This window comes from Colletes latitarsis, chromosome 4 (assembly GCF_051014445.1).
Source record: "Colletes latitarsis isolate SP2378_abdomen chromosome 4, iyColLati1, whole genome shotgun sequence".
Classification (NCBI taxonomy): domain Eukaryota; kingdom Metazoa; phylum Arthropoda; class Insecta; order Hymenoptera; family Colletidae; genus Colletes; species Colletes latitarsis.
In genome coordinates, this window is record NC_135137.1 from 1,869,695 (window position 1) to 1,883,023 (window position 13,329).

The window sequence follows — 13,329 nt, forward strand, 5'->3', positions numbered from 1 at the left end:
AAGCTCTCAAAGTTCGAGATAAAAAAAGAAAAAACCATCGACCAGGTAGCCAACGGTAGACGGTACAAGTATCGTATGGGCGAAAACGAGCGTTACCGTGCTCGTTTTCGAGTTATTGACGAAAAACGGCCTGGAGCGATCGGTCCGGCGGTCGACGCGCGAAAGTTTCCAAGTCTGCTCTGCCCCGAATCATCGCTCCGGCGTCAAAAATCGTCGTAGGACAAAAAATCGACTCGCTATCTTGCAGGAAAAAATCCGGGGACCACGATGGCGTCGTCAAAAGTGCAGGTCGTCGAGCTCGTTTTCGAGAGAAAAAAAAAAAAATTCTCAAAATTCGACAAAAAAATAAAACGATTATTGGATCGTGTAGAGAATGTAAAACTGCATCAGAATCGCATAGACGAAAATTGGCGTTCACGTGCTCGTTTTTGTGGAAAAAATTAAAAAAGCTCTCAAAGTTCGAGATAAAAAAAAAAAAACCATCGACCAGGTAGCCAACGGTAAACGATACAAGTATCGTACGGGCGAAAACGAGCGTTACCGTGCTCGTTTTCGAGTTATTGACGAAAAACGGCCTGGAGCGATCGGTCCGGCGGTCGACGCGCGAAAGTTTCTAAGTCCGCTCTGCACCGAATCATCGCTCCGGCGTCAAAAATCGTCGTAGGACAAAAAATCGACACGCTATCTTGCAGGAAAAAATCCGGGGAACACGATGGCGTCGTCAAAAGTGCAGGTCGTCGAGCTCGTTTTCGAGAGAAAAAAAAAAAAATTCTCAAAATTCGACAAAAAAATAAAACGATTATTGGATCGTGTAGAGAATGTGAAACTGCATAAGAATCGTATAGACGAAAATTGGCGTTCACGTGCTCGTTTTTGTGGAAAAAATTAAAAAAGCTCTCAAAGTTCGAGATAAAAAAAAAAAAAACCATCGACCAGGTAGCCAACGGTAGACGGTACAAGTATCGTACGGGCGAAAACGAGCGTTACCGTGCTCGTTTTCGAGTTATTGGCGAAAAACGGCCTGGAGCGATCGGTCCGGCGGTCGACGCGCGAAAGTTTCCAAGTCTGCTCTGCCCCGAATCATCGCTCCGGCGTCAAAAATCGTCGTAGGACAAAAAATCGACACGCTATCTTGCAGGAAAAAATCCGGGGACCACGATGGCGTCGTCAAAAGTGCAGGTCGTCGAGCTCGTTTTCGAGAGAAAAAAAAAAAAATTCTCAAAATTCGACAAAAAAATAAAACGATTATTGGATCGTGTAGAGAATGTAAAACTGCATCAGAATCGCATAGACGAAAATTGGCGTTCACGTGCTCGTTTTTGTGGAAAAAATTAAAAAAGCTCTCAAAGTTCGAGATAAAAAAAAAAAAACCATCGACCAGGTAGCCAACGGTAGACGGTACAAGTATCGTATGGGCGAAAACGAGCGTTACCGTGCTCGTTTTCGAGTTATTGACGAAAAACGGCCTGGAGCGATCGGTCCGGCGGTCGACGCGCAAAAGTTTCTAAGTCCGCTCTGCTCCGAATCATCGCTCCGGCGTCAAAAATCGTCGTAGGACAAAAACTCGACACGCTATCTTACATGAAAAAATCCGGGGAACACGATGGCGTCGTCAAAAGTGCAGGTCGTCGAGCTCGTTTTCGAGAGAAAAAAAAAAAAATTCTCAAAATTCGACAAAAAAATAAAACGATTATTGGATTGTGTAGAGAATGTAAAACTGCATAAGAATCGCATAGACGAAAATGAGCGTTCACGTGCTCGTTTTTGTGGAAAAAATTAAAAAAGCTCTCAAAGTTCGAGATAAAAAAAGAAAAAACCATCGACCAGGTAGCCAACGGTAGACGGTACAAGTATCGTATGGGCGAAAACGAGCGTTACCGTGCTCGTTTTCGAGTTATTGACGAAAAACGGCCTGGAGCGATCGGTCCGGCGGTCGACGCGCGAAAGTTTCTAAGTCCGCTCTGCTCCGAATCATCGCTCCGGCGTCAAAAATCGTCGTAGGACAAAAACTCGACACGCTATCTTGCATGAAAAAATCCGGGGAACACGATGGCGTCGTCAAAAGTGCAGGTCGTCGAGCTCGTTTTCGAGAGAAAAAAAAAAAAATTCTCAAAATTCGACAAAAAAATAAAACGATTATTGGATTGTGTAGAGAATGTAAAACTGCATAAGAATCGCATAGACGAAAATGAGCGTTCACGTGCTCGTTTTTGTGGAAAAAATTAAAAAAGCTCTCAAAGTTCGAGATAAAAAAAGAAAAAACCATCCGCCAGGTAGCCAACGGTAAACGGTACAAGTATCGTACGGGCGAAAACGAGCGTTACCGTGCTCGTTTTCGAGTTATTGACGAAAAACGGCCTGGAGCGATCGGTCCGGCGGTCGACGCGCGAAAGTTTCTAAGTCCGCTCTGCTCCGAATCATCGCTCCGGCGTCAAAAATCGTCGTAGGACAAAACATCGACACGCTATCTTGCAGGAAAAAATCCGGGGAACACGATGGCGTCGTCAAAAGTGCAGGTCGTCGAGCTCGTTTTCGAGAGAAAAAAAAAAAAATTCTCAAAATTCGACAAAAAAATAAAGCGATTATTGGATCGTATAGAGAATGTGAAACTGCATAAGAATCGTATAGACGAAAATTGGCGTTCACGTGCTCGTTTTTGTGGAAAAAATTAAAAAAGCTCTCAAAGTTCGAGATAAAAAAAAAAAAAACCATCGACCAGGTAGCCAACGGTAGACGGTACAAGTATCGTACGGGCGAAAACGAGCGTTACCGTGCTCGTTTTCGAGTTATTGGCGAAAAACGGCCTGGAGCGATCGGTCCGGCGGTCGACGCGCGAAAGTTTCCAAGTCTGCTCTGCCCCGAATCATCGCTCCGGCGTCAAAAATCGTCGTAGGACAAAAAATCGACACGCTATCTTGCAGGAAAAAATCCGGGGACCACGATGGCGTCGTCAAAAGTGCAGGTCGTCGAGCTCGTTTTCGAGAGAAAAAAAAAAAAATTCTCAAAATTCGACAAAAAAATAAAACGATTATTGGATCGTGTAGAGAATGTAAAACTGCATCAGAATCGCATAGACGAAAATTGGCGTTCACGTGCTCGTTTTTGTGGAAAAAATTAAAAAAGCTCTCAAAGTTCGAGATAAAAAAAAAAAAACCATCGACCAGGTAGCCAACGGTAGACGGTACAAGTATCGTATGGGCGAAAACGAGCGTTACCGTGCTCGTTTTCGAGTTATTGACGAAAAACGGCCTGGAGCGATCGGTCCGGCGGTCGACGCGCAAAAGTTTCTAAGTCCGCTCTGCTCCGAATCATCGCTCCGGCGTCAAAAATCGTCGTAGGACAAAAACTCGACACGCTATCTTGCATGAAAAAATCCGGGGAACACGATGGCGTCGTCAAAAGTGCAGGTCGTCGAGCTCGTTTTCGAGAGAAAAAAAAAAAAATTCTCAAAATTCGACAAAAAAATAAAACGATTATTGGATTGTGTAGAGAATGTAAAACTGCATAAGAATCGCATAGACGAAAATGAGCGTTCACGTGCTCGTTTTTGTGGAAAAAATTAAAAAAGCTCTCAAAGTTCGAGATAAAAAAAGAAAAAACCATCGACCAGGTAGCCAACGGTAGACGGTACAAGTATCGTATGGGCGAAAACGAGCGTTACCGTGCTCGTTTTCGAGTTATTGACGAAAAACGGCCTGGAGCGATCGGTCCGGCGGTCGACGCGCGAAAGTTTCTAAGTCCGCTCTGCTCCGAATCATCGCTCCGGCGTCAAAAATCGTCGTAGGACAAAAACTCGACACGCTATCTTGCATGAAAAAATCCGGGGAACACGATGGCGTCGTCAAAAGTGCAGGTCGTCGAGCTCGTTTTCGAGAGAAAAAAAAAAAAATTCTCAAAATTCGACAAAAAAATAAAACGATTATTGGATTGTGTAGAGAATGTAAAACTGCATAAGAATCGCATAGACGAAAATGAGCGTTCACGTGCTCGTTTTTGTGGAAAAAATTAAAAAAGCTCTCAAAGTTCGAGATAAAAAAAAAAAAAACCATCGACCAGGTAGCCAACGGTAGACGGTAGAAGTATCGTATGGGCGAAAACGAGCGTTACCGTGCTGGTTTTCGAGTTATTGACGAAAAACGGCCTGGAGCGATCGGTCCGGCGGTCGACGCGCAAAAGTTTCTAAGTCCGCTCTGCTCCGAATCATCGCTCCGGCGTCAAAAATCGTCGTAGGACAAAAAATCGACACGCTATCTTGCAGGAAAAAATCCGGGGAACACGACGGCGTCGTCAAAAGTGCAGGTCGTCGAGCTCGTTTTCGAGAGAAAAAAAAAAAAATTCTCAAAATTCGACAAAAAAATAAAGCGATTATTGGATCGTATAGAGAATGTGAAACTGCATAAGAATCGTATAGACGAAAATTGGCGTTCACGTGCTCGTTTTTGTGGAAAAAATTAAAAAAGCTCTCAAAGTTCGAGATAAAAAAAAAAAAAACCATCGACCAGGTAGCCAACGGTAGACGGTACAAGTATCGTATGGGCGAAAACGAGCGTTACCGTGCTCGTTTTCGAGTTATTGACGAAAAACGGCCTGGAGCGATCGGTCCGGCGGTCGACGCGCAAAAGTTTCTAAGTCCGCTCTGCTCCGAATCATCGCTCCGGCGTCAAAAATCGTCGTAGGACAAAAAATCGACACGCTATCTTGCAGGAAAAAATCCGGGGAACACGATGGCGTCGTCAAAAGTGCAGGTCGTCGAGCTCGTTTTCGAGAGAAAAAGAAAAAAATTCTCAAAATTCGACAAAAAAATAAAGCGATTATTGGATCGTGTAGAGAATGTGAAACTGCATAAGAATCGTATAGACGAAAATTGGCGTTCACGTGCTCGTTTTTGTGGAAAAAATTAAAAAAGCTCTCAAAGTTCGAGATAAAAAAAAAAAAAACCATCGACCAGGTAGCCAACGGTAGACGGTACAAGTATCGTACGGGCGAAAACGAGCGTTACCGTGCTCGTTTTCGAGTTATTGGCGAAAAACGGCCTGGAGCGATCGGTCCGGCGGTCGACGCGCGAAAGTTTCCAAGTCTGCTCTGCCCCGAATCATCGCTCCGGCGTCAAAAATCGTCGTAGGACAAAAAATCGACACGCTATCTTGCAGGAAAAAATCCGGGGACCACGATGGCGTCGTCAAAAGTGCAGGTCGTCGAGCTCGTTTTCGAGAGAAAAAAAAAAAAATTCTCAAAATTCGACAAAAAAATAAAACGATTATTGGATCGTGTAGAGAATGTAAAACTGCATCAGAATCGCATAGACGAAAATTGGCGTTCACGTGCTCGTTTTTGTGGAAAAAATTAAAAAAGCTCTCAAAGTTCGAGATAAAAAAAAAAAAACCATCGACCAGGTAGCCAACGGTAGACGGTACAAGTATCGTATGGGCGAAAACGAGCGTTACCGTGCTCGTTTTCGAGTTATTGACGAAAAACGGCCTGGAGCGATCGGTCCGGCGGTCGACGCGCAAAAGTTTCTAAGTCCGCTCTGCTCCGAATCATCGCTCCGGCGTCAAAAATCGTCGTAGGACAAAAACTCGACACGCTATCTTGCATGAAAAAATCCGGGGAACACGATGGCGTCGTCAAAAGTGCAGGTCGTCGAGCTCGTTTTCGAGAGAAAAAAAAAAAAATTCTCAAAATTCGACAAAAAAATAAAACGATTATTGGATTGTGTAGAGAATGTAAAACTGCATAAGAATCGCATAGACGAAAATGAGCGTTCACGTGCTCGTTTTTGTGGAAAAAATTAAAAAAGCTCTCAAAGTTCGAGATAAAAAAAGAAAAAACCATCGACCAGGTAGCCAACGGTAGACGGTACAAGTATCGTATGGGCGAAAACGAGCGTTACCGTGCTCGTTTTCGAGTTATTGACGAAAAACGGCCTGGAGCGATCGGTCCGGCGGTCGACGCGCGAAAGTTTCTAAGTCCGCTCTGCTCCGAATCATCGCTCCGGCGTCAAAAATCGTCGTAGGACAAAAACTCGACACGCTATCTTGCATGAAAAAATCCGGGGAACACGATGGCGTCGTCAAAAGTGCAGGTCGTCGAGCTCGTTTTCGAGAGAAAAAAAAAAAAATTCTCAAAATTCGACAAAAAAATAAAACGATTATTGGATTGTGTAGAGAATGTAAAACTGCATAAGAATCGCATAGACGAAAATGAGCGTTCACGTGCTCGTTTTTGTGGAAAAAATTAAAAAAGCTCTCAAAGTTCGAGATAAAAAAAAAAAAAACCATCGACCAGGTAGCCAACGGTAGACGGTACAAGTATCGTATGGGCGAAAACGAGCGTTACCGTGCTGGTTTTCGAGTTATTGACGAAAAACGGCCTGGAGCGATCGGTCCGGCGGTCGACGCGCAAAAGTTTCTAAGTCCGCTCTGCTCCGAATCATCGCTCCGGCGTCAAAAATCGTCGTAGGACAAAAAATCGACACGCTATCTTGCAGGAAAAAATCCGGGGAACACGACGGCGTCGTCAAAAGTGCAGGTCGTCGAGCTCGTTTTCGAGAGAAAAAAAAAAAAATTCTCAAAATTCGACAAAAAAATAAAGCGATTATTGGATCGTATAGAGAATGTGAAACTGCATAAGAATCGTATAGACGAAAATTGGCGTTCACGTGCTCGTTTTTGTGGAAAAAATTAAAAAAGCTCTCAAAGTTCGAGATAAAAAAAAAAAAAACCATCGACCAGGTAGCCAACGGTAGACGGTACAAGTATCGTATGGGCGAAAACGAGCGTTACCGTGCTCGTTTTCGAGTTATTGACGAAAAACGGCCTGGAGCGATCGGTCCGGCGGTCGACGCGCAAAAGTTTCTAAGTCCGCTCTGCTCCGAATCATCGCTCCGGCGTCAAAAATCGTCGTAGGACAAAAAATCGACACGCTATCTTGCAGGAAAAAATCCGGGGAACACGATGGCGTCGTCAAAAGTGCAGGTCGTCGAGCTCGTTTTCGAGAGAAAAAGAAAAAAATTCTCAAAATTCGACAAAAAAATAAAGCGATTATTGGATCCTGTAGAGAATGTGAAACTGCATAAGAATCGTATAGACGAAAATTGGCGTTCACGTGCTCGTTTTTGTGGAAAAAATTAAAAAAGCTCTCAAAGTTCGAGATAAAAAAAGAAAAAACCATCGACCAGGTAGCCAACGGTAGACGGTACAAGTATCGTATGGGCGAAAACGAGCGTTACCGTGCTCGTTTTCGAGTTATTGACGAAAAACGGCCTGGAGCGATCGGTCCGGCGGTCGACGCGCGAAAGTTTCCAAGTCTGCTCTGCCCCGAATCATCGCTCCGGCGTCAAAAATCGTCGTAGGACAAAAAATCGACACGCTATCTTGCAGGAAAAAATCCGGGGACCACGATGGCGTCGTCAAAAGTGCAGGTCGTCGAGCTCGTTTTCGAGAGAAAAAAAAAAAAATTCTCAAAATTCGACAAAAAAATAAAACGATTATTGGATCGTGTAGAGAATGTAAAACTGCATCAGAATCGCATAGACGAAAATTGGCGTTCACGTGCTCGTTTTTGTGGAAAAAATTAAAAAAGCTCTCAAAGTTCGAGATAAAAAAAAAAAAACCATCGACCAGGTAGCCAACGGTAAACGATACAAGTATCGTACGGGCGAAAACGAGCGTTACCGTGCTCGTTTTCGAGTTATTGACGAAAAACGGCCTGGAGCGATCGGTCCGGCGGTCGACGCGCGAAAGTTTCTAAGTCCGCTCTGCTCCGAATCATCGCTCCGGCGTCAAAAATCGTCGTAGGACAAAAAATCGACACGCTATCTTGCAGGAAAAAATCCGGGGAACACGATGGCGTCGTCAAAAGTGCAGGTCGTCGAGCTCGTTTTCGAGAGAAAAAAAAAAAAATTCTCAAAATTCGACAAAAAAATAAAACGATTATTGGATCGTGTAGAGAATGTGAAACTGCATAAGAATCGTATAGACGAAAATTGGCGTTCACGTGCTCGTTTTTGTGGAAAAAATTAAAAAAGCTCTCAAAGTTCGAGATAAAAAAAAAAAAAACCATCGACCAGGTAGCCAACGGTAGACGGTACAAGTATCGTACGGGCGAAAACGAGCGTTACCGTGCTCGTTTTCGAGTTATTGGCGAAAAACGGCCTGGAGCGATCGGTCCGGCGGTCGACGCGCGAAAGTTTCCAAGTCTGCTCTGCCCCGAATCATCGCTCCGGCGTCAAAAATCGTCGTAGGACAAAAAATCGACACGCTATCTTGCAGGAAAAAATCCGGGGACCACGATGGCGTCGTCAAAAGTGCAGGTCGTCGAGCTCGTTTTCGAGAGAAAAAAAAAAAAATTCTCAAAATTCGACAAAAAAATAAAACGATTATTGGATCGTGTAGAGAATGTAAAACTGCATCAGAATCGCATAGACGAAAATTGGCGTTCACGTGCTCGTTTTTGTGGAAAAAATTAAAAAAGCTCTCAAAGTTCGAGATAAAAAAAAAAAAACCATCGACCAGGTAGCCAACGGTAGACGGTACAAGTATCGTATGGGCGAAAACGAGCGTTACCGTGCTCGTTTTCGAGTTATTGACGAAAAACGGCCTGGAGCGATCGGTCCGGCGGTCGACGCGCAAAAGTTTCTAAGTCCGCTCTGCTCCGAATCATCGCTCCGGCGTCAAAAATCGTCGTAGGACAAAAACTCGACACGCTATCTTGCATGAAAAAATCCGGGGAACACGATGGCGTCGTCAAAAGTGCAGGTCGTCGAGCTCGTTTTCGAGAGAAAAAAAAAAAAATTCTCAAAATTCGACAAAAAAATAAAACGATTATTGGATTGTGTAGAGAATGTAAAACTGCATAAGAATCGCATAGACGAAAATGAGCGTTCACGTGCTCGTTTTTGTGGAAAAAATTAAAAAAGCTCTCAAAGTTCGAGATAAAAAAAAAAAAAACCATCGACCAGGTAGCCAACGGTAGACGGTACAAGTATCGTATGGGCGAAAACGAGCGTTACCGTGCTGGTTTTCGAGTTATTGACGAAAAACGGCCTGGAGCGATCGGTCCGGCGGTCGACGCGCAAAAGTTTCTAAGTCCGCTCTGCTCCGAATCATCGCTCCGGCGTCAAAAATCGTCGTAGGACAAAAAATCGACACGCTATCTTGCAGGAAAAAATCCGGGGAACACGACGGCGTCGTCAAAAGTGCAGGTCGTCGAGCTCGTTTTCGAGAGAAAAAAAAAAAAATTCTCAAAATTCGACAAAAAAATAAAGCGATTATTGGATCGTATAGAGAATGTGAAACTGCATAAGAATCGTATAGACGAAAATTGGCGTTCACGTGCTCGTTTTTGTGGAAAAAATTAAAAAAGCTCTCAAAGTTCGAGATAAAAAAAAAAAAAACCATCGACCAGGTAGCCAACGGTAGAAGGTACAAGTATCGTATGGGCGAAAACGAGCGTTACCGTGCTCGTTTTCGAGTTATTGACGAAAAACGGCCTGGAGCGATCGGTCCGGCGGTCGACGCGCAAAAGTTTCTAAGTCCGCTCTGCTCCGAATCATCGCTCCGGCGTCAAAAATCGTCGTAGGACAAAAAATCGACACGCTATCTTGCAGGAAAAAATCCGGGGAACACGATGGCGTCGTCAAAAGTGCAGGTCGTCGAGCTCGTTTTCGAGAGAAAAAGAAAAAAATTCTCAAAATTCGACAAAAAAATAAAGCGATTATTGGATCGTGTAGAGAATGTGAAACTGCATAAGAATCATATAGACGAAAATTGGCGTTCACGTGCTCGTTTTTGTGGAAAAAATTAAAAAAGCTCTCAAAGTTCGAGATAAAAAAAGAAAAAACCATCGACCAGGTAGCCAACGGTAGACGGTACAAGTATCGTATGGGCGAAAACGAGCGTTACCGTGCTCGTTTTCGAGTTATTGACGAAAAACGGCCTGGAGCGATCGGTCCGGCGGTCGACGCGCGAAAGTTTCCAAGTCTGCTCTGCCCCGAATCATCGCTCCGGCGTCAAAAATCGTCGTAGGACAAAAAATCGACTCGCTATCTTGCAGGAAAAAATCCGGGGACCACGATGGCGTCGTCAAAAGTGCAGGTCGTCGAGCTCGTTTTCGAGAGAAAAAAAAAAAAATTCTCAAAATTCGACAAAAAAATAAAACGATTATTGGATCGTGTAGAGAATGTAAAACTGCATCAGAATCGCATAGACGAAAATTGGCGTTCACGTGCTCGTTTTTGTGGAAAAAATTAAAAAAGCTCTCAAAGTTCGAGATAAAAAAAAAAAAACCATCGACCAGGTAGCCAACGGTAAACGATACAAGTATCGTACGGGCGAAAACGAGCGTTACCGTGCTCGTTTTCGAGTTATTGACGAAAAACGGCCTGGAGCGATCGGTCCGGCGGTCGACGCGCGAAAGTTTCTAAGTCCGCTCTGCACCGAATCATCGCTCCGGCGTCAAAAATCGTCGTAGGACAAAAAATCGACACGCTATCTTGCAGGAAAAAATCCGGGGAACACGATGGCGTCGTCAAAAGTGCAGGTCGTCGAGCTCGTTTTCGAGAGAAAAAAAAAAAAATTCTCAAAATTCGACAAAAAAATAAAACGATTATTGGATCGTGTAGAGAATGTGAAACTGCATAAGAATCGTATAGACGAAAATTGGCGTTCACGTGCTCGTTTTTGTGGAAAAAATTAAAAAAGCTCTCAAAGTTCGAGATAAAAAAAAAAAAAACCATCGACCAGGTAGCCAACGGTAGACGGTACAAGTATCGTACGGGCGAAAACGAGCGTTACCGTGCTCGTTTTCGAGTTATTGGCGAAAAACGGCCTGGAGCGATCGGTCCGGCGGTCGACGCGCGAAAGTTTCCAAGTCTGCTCTGCCCCGAATCATCGCTCCGGCGTCAAAAATCGTCGTAGGACAAAAAATCGACACGCTATCTTGCAGGAAAAAATCCGGGGACCACGATGGCGTCGTCAAAAGTGCAGGTCGTCGAGCTCGTTTTCGAGAGAAAAAAAAAAAAATTCTCAAAATTCGACAAAAAAATAAAACGATTATTGGATCGTGTAGAGAATGTAAAACTGCATCAGAATCGCATAGACGAAAATTGGCGTTCACGTGCTCGTTTTTGTGGAAAAAATTAAAAAAGCTCTCAAAGTTCGAGATAAAAAAAAAAAAACCATCGACCAGGTAGCCAACGGTAGACGGTACAAGTATCGTATGGGCGAAAACGAGCGTTACCGTGCTCGTTTTCGAGTTATTGACGAAAAACGGCCTGGAGCGATCGGTCCGGCGGTCGACGCGCAAAAGTTTCTAAGTCCGCTCTGCTCCGAATCATCGCTCCGGCGTCAAAAATCGTCGTAGGACAAAAACTCGACACGCTATCTTGCATGAAAAAATCCGGGGAACACGATGGCGTCGTCAAAAGTGCAGGTCGTCGAGCTCGTTTTCGAGAGAAAAAAAAAAAAATTCTCAAAATTCGACAAAAAAATAAAACGATTATTGGATTGTGTAGAGAATGTAAAACTGCATAAGAATCGCATAGACGAAAATGAGCGTTCACGTGCTCGTTTTTGTGGAAAAAATTAAAAAAGCTCTCAAAGTTCGAGATAAAAAAAGAAAAAACCATCGACCAGGTAGCCAACGGTAGACGGTACAAGTATCGTATGGGCGAAAACGAGCGTTACCGTGCTCGTTTTCGAGTTATTGACGAAAAACGGCCTGGAGCGATCGGTCCGGCGGTCGACGCGCGAAAGTTTCTAAGTCCGCTCTGCTCCGAATCATCGCTCCGGCGTCAAAAATCGTCGTAGGACAAAAACTCGACACGCTATCTTGCATGAAAAAATCCGGGGAACACGATGGCGTCGTCAAAAGTGCAGGTCGTCGAGCTCGTTTTCGAGAGAAAAAAAAAAAAATTCTCAAAATTCGACAAAAAAATAAAACGATTATTGGATTGTGTAGAGAATGTAAAACTGCATAAGAATCGCATAGACGAAAATGAGCGTTCACGTGCTCGTTTTTGTGGAAAAAATTAAAAAAGCTCTCAAAGTTCGAGATAAAAAAAAAAAAAACCATCGACCAGGTAGCCAACGGTAGACGGTACAAGTATCGTATGGGCGAAAACGAGCGTTACCGTGCTGGTTTTCGAGTTATTGACGAAAAACGGCCTGGAGCGATCGGTCCGGCGGTCGACGCGCAAAAGTTTCTAAGTCCGCTCTGCTCCGAATCATCGCTCCGGCGTCAAAAATCGTCGTAGGACAAAAAATCGACACGCTATCTTGCAGGAAAAAATCCGGGGAACACGACGGCGTCGTCAAAAGTGCAGGTCGTCGAGCTCGTTTTCGAGAGAAAAAAAAAAAAATTCTCAAAATTCGACAAAAAAATAAAGCGATTATTGGATCGTATAGAGAATGTGAAACTGCATAAGAATCGTATAGACGAAAATTGGCGTTCACGTGCTCGTTTTTGTGGAAAAAATTAAAAAAGCTCTCAAAGTTCGAGATAAAAAAAAAAAAAACCATCGACCAGGTAGCCAACGGTAGACGGTACAAGTATCGTATGGGCGAAAACGAGCGTTACCGTGCTCGTTTTCGAGTTATTGACGAAAAACGGCCTGGAGCGATCGGTCCGGCGGTCGACGCGCAAAAGTTTCTAAGTCCGCTCTGCTCCGAATCATCGCTCCGGCGTCAAAAATCGTCGTAGGACAAAAAATCGACACGCTATCTTGCAGGAAAAAATCCGGGGAACACGATGGCGTCGTCAAAAGTGCAGGTCGTCGAGCTCGTTTTCGAGAGAAAAAGAAAAAAATTCTCAAAATTCGACAAAAAAATAAAGCGATTATTGGATCGTGTAGAGAATGTGAAACTGCATAAGAATCGTATAGACGAAAATTGGCGTTCACGTGCTCGTTTTTGTGGAAAAAATTAAAAAAGCTCTCAAAGTTCGAGATAAAAAAAGAAAAAACCATCGACCAGGTAGCCAACGGTAGACGGTACAAGTATCGTATGGGCGAAAACGAGCGTTACCGTGCTCGTTTTCGAGTTATTGACGAAAAACGGCCTGGAGCGATCGGTCCGGCGGTCGACGCGCGAAAGTTTCCAAGTCTGCTCTGCCCCGAATCATCGCTCCGGCGTCAAAAATCGTCGTAGGACAAAAAATCGACACGCTATCTTGCAGGAAAAAATCCGGGGACCACGATGGCGTCGTCAAAAGTGCAGGTCGTCGAGCTCGTTTTCGAGAGAAAAAAAAAAAAATTCTCAAAATTCGACAAAAAAATAAAACGATTATTGGATCGTGTAGAGAATGTAAAACTGCATCAGAATCGCATAGACG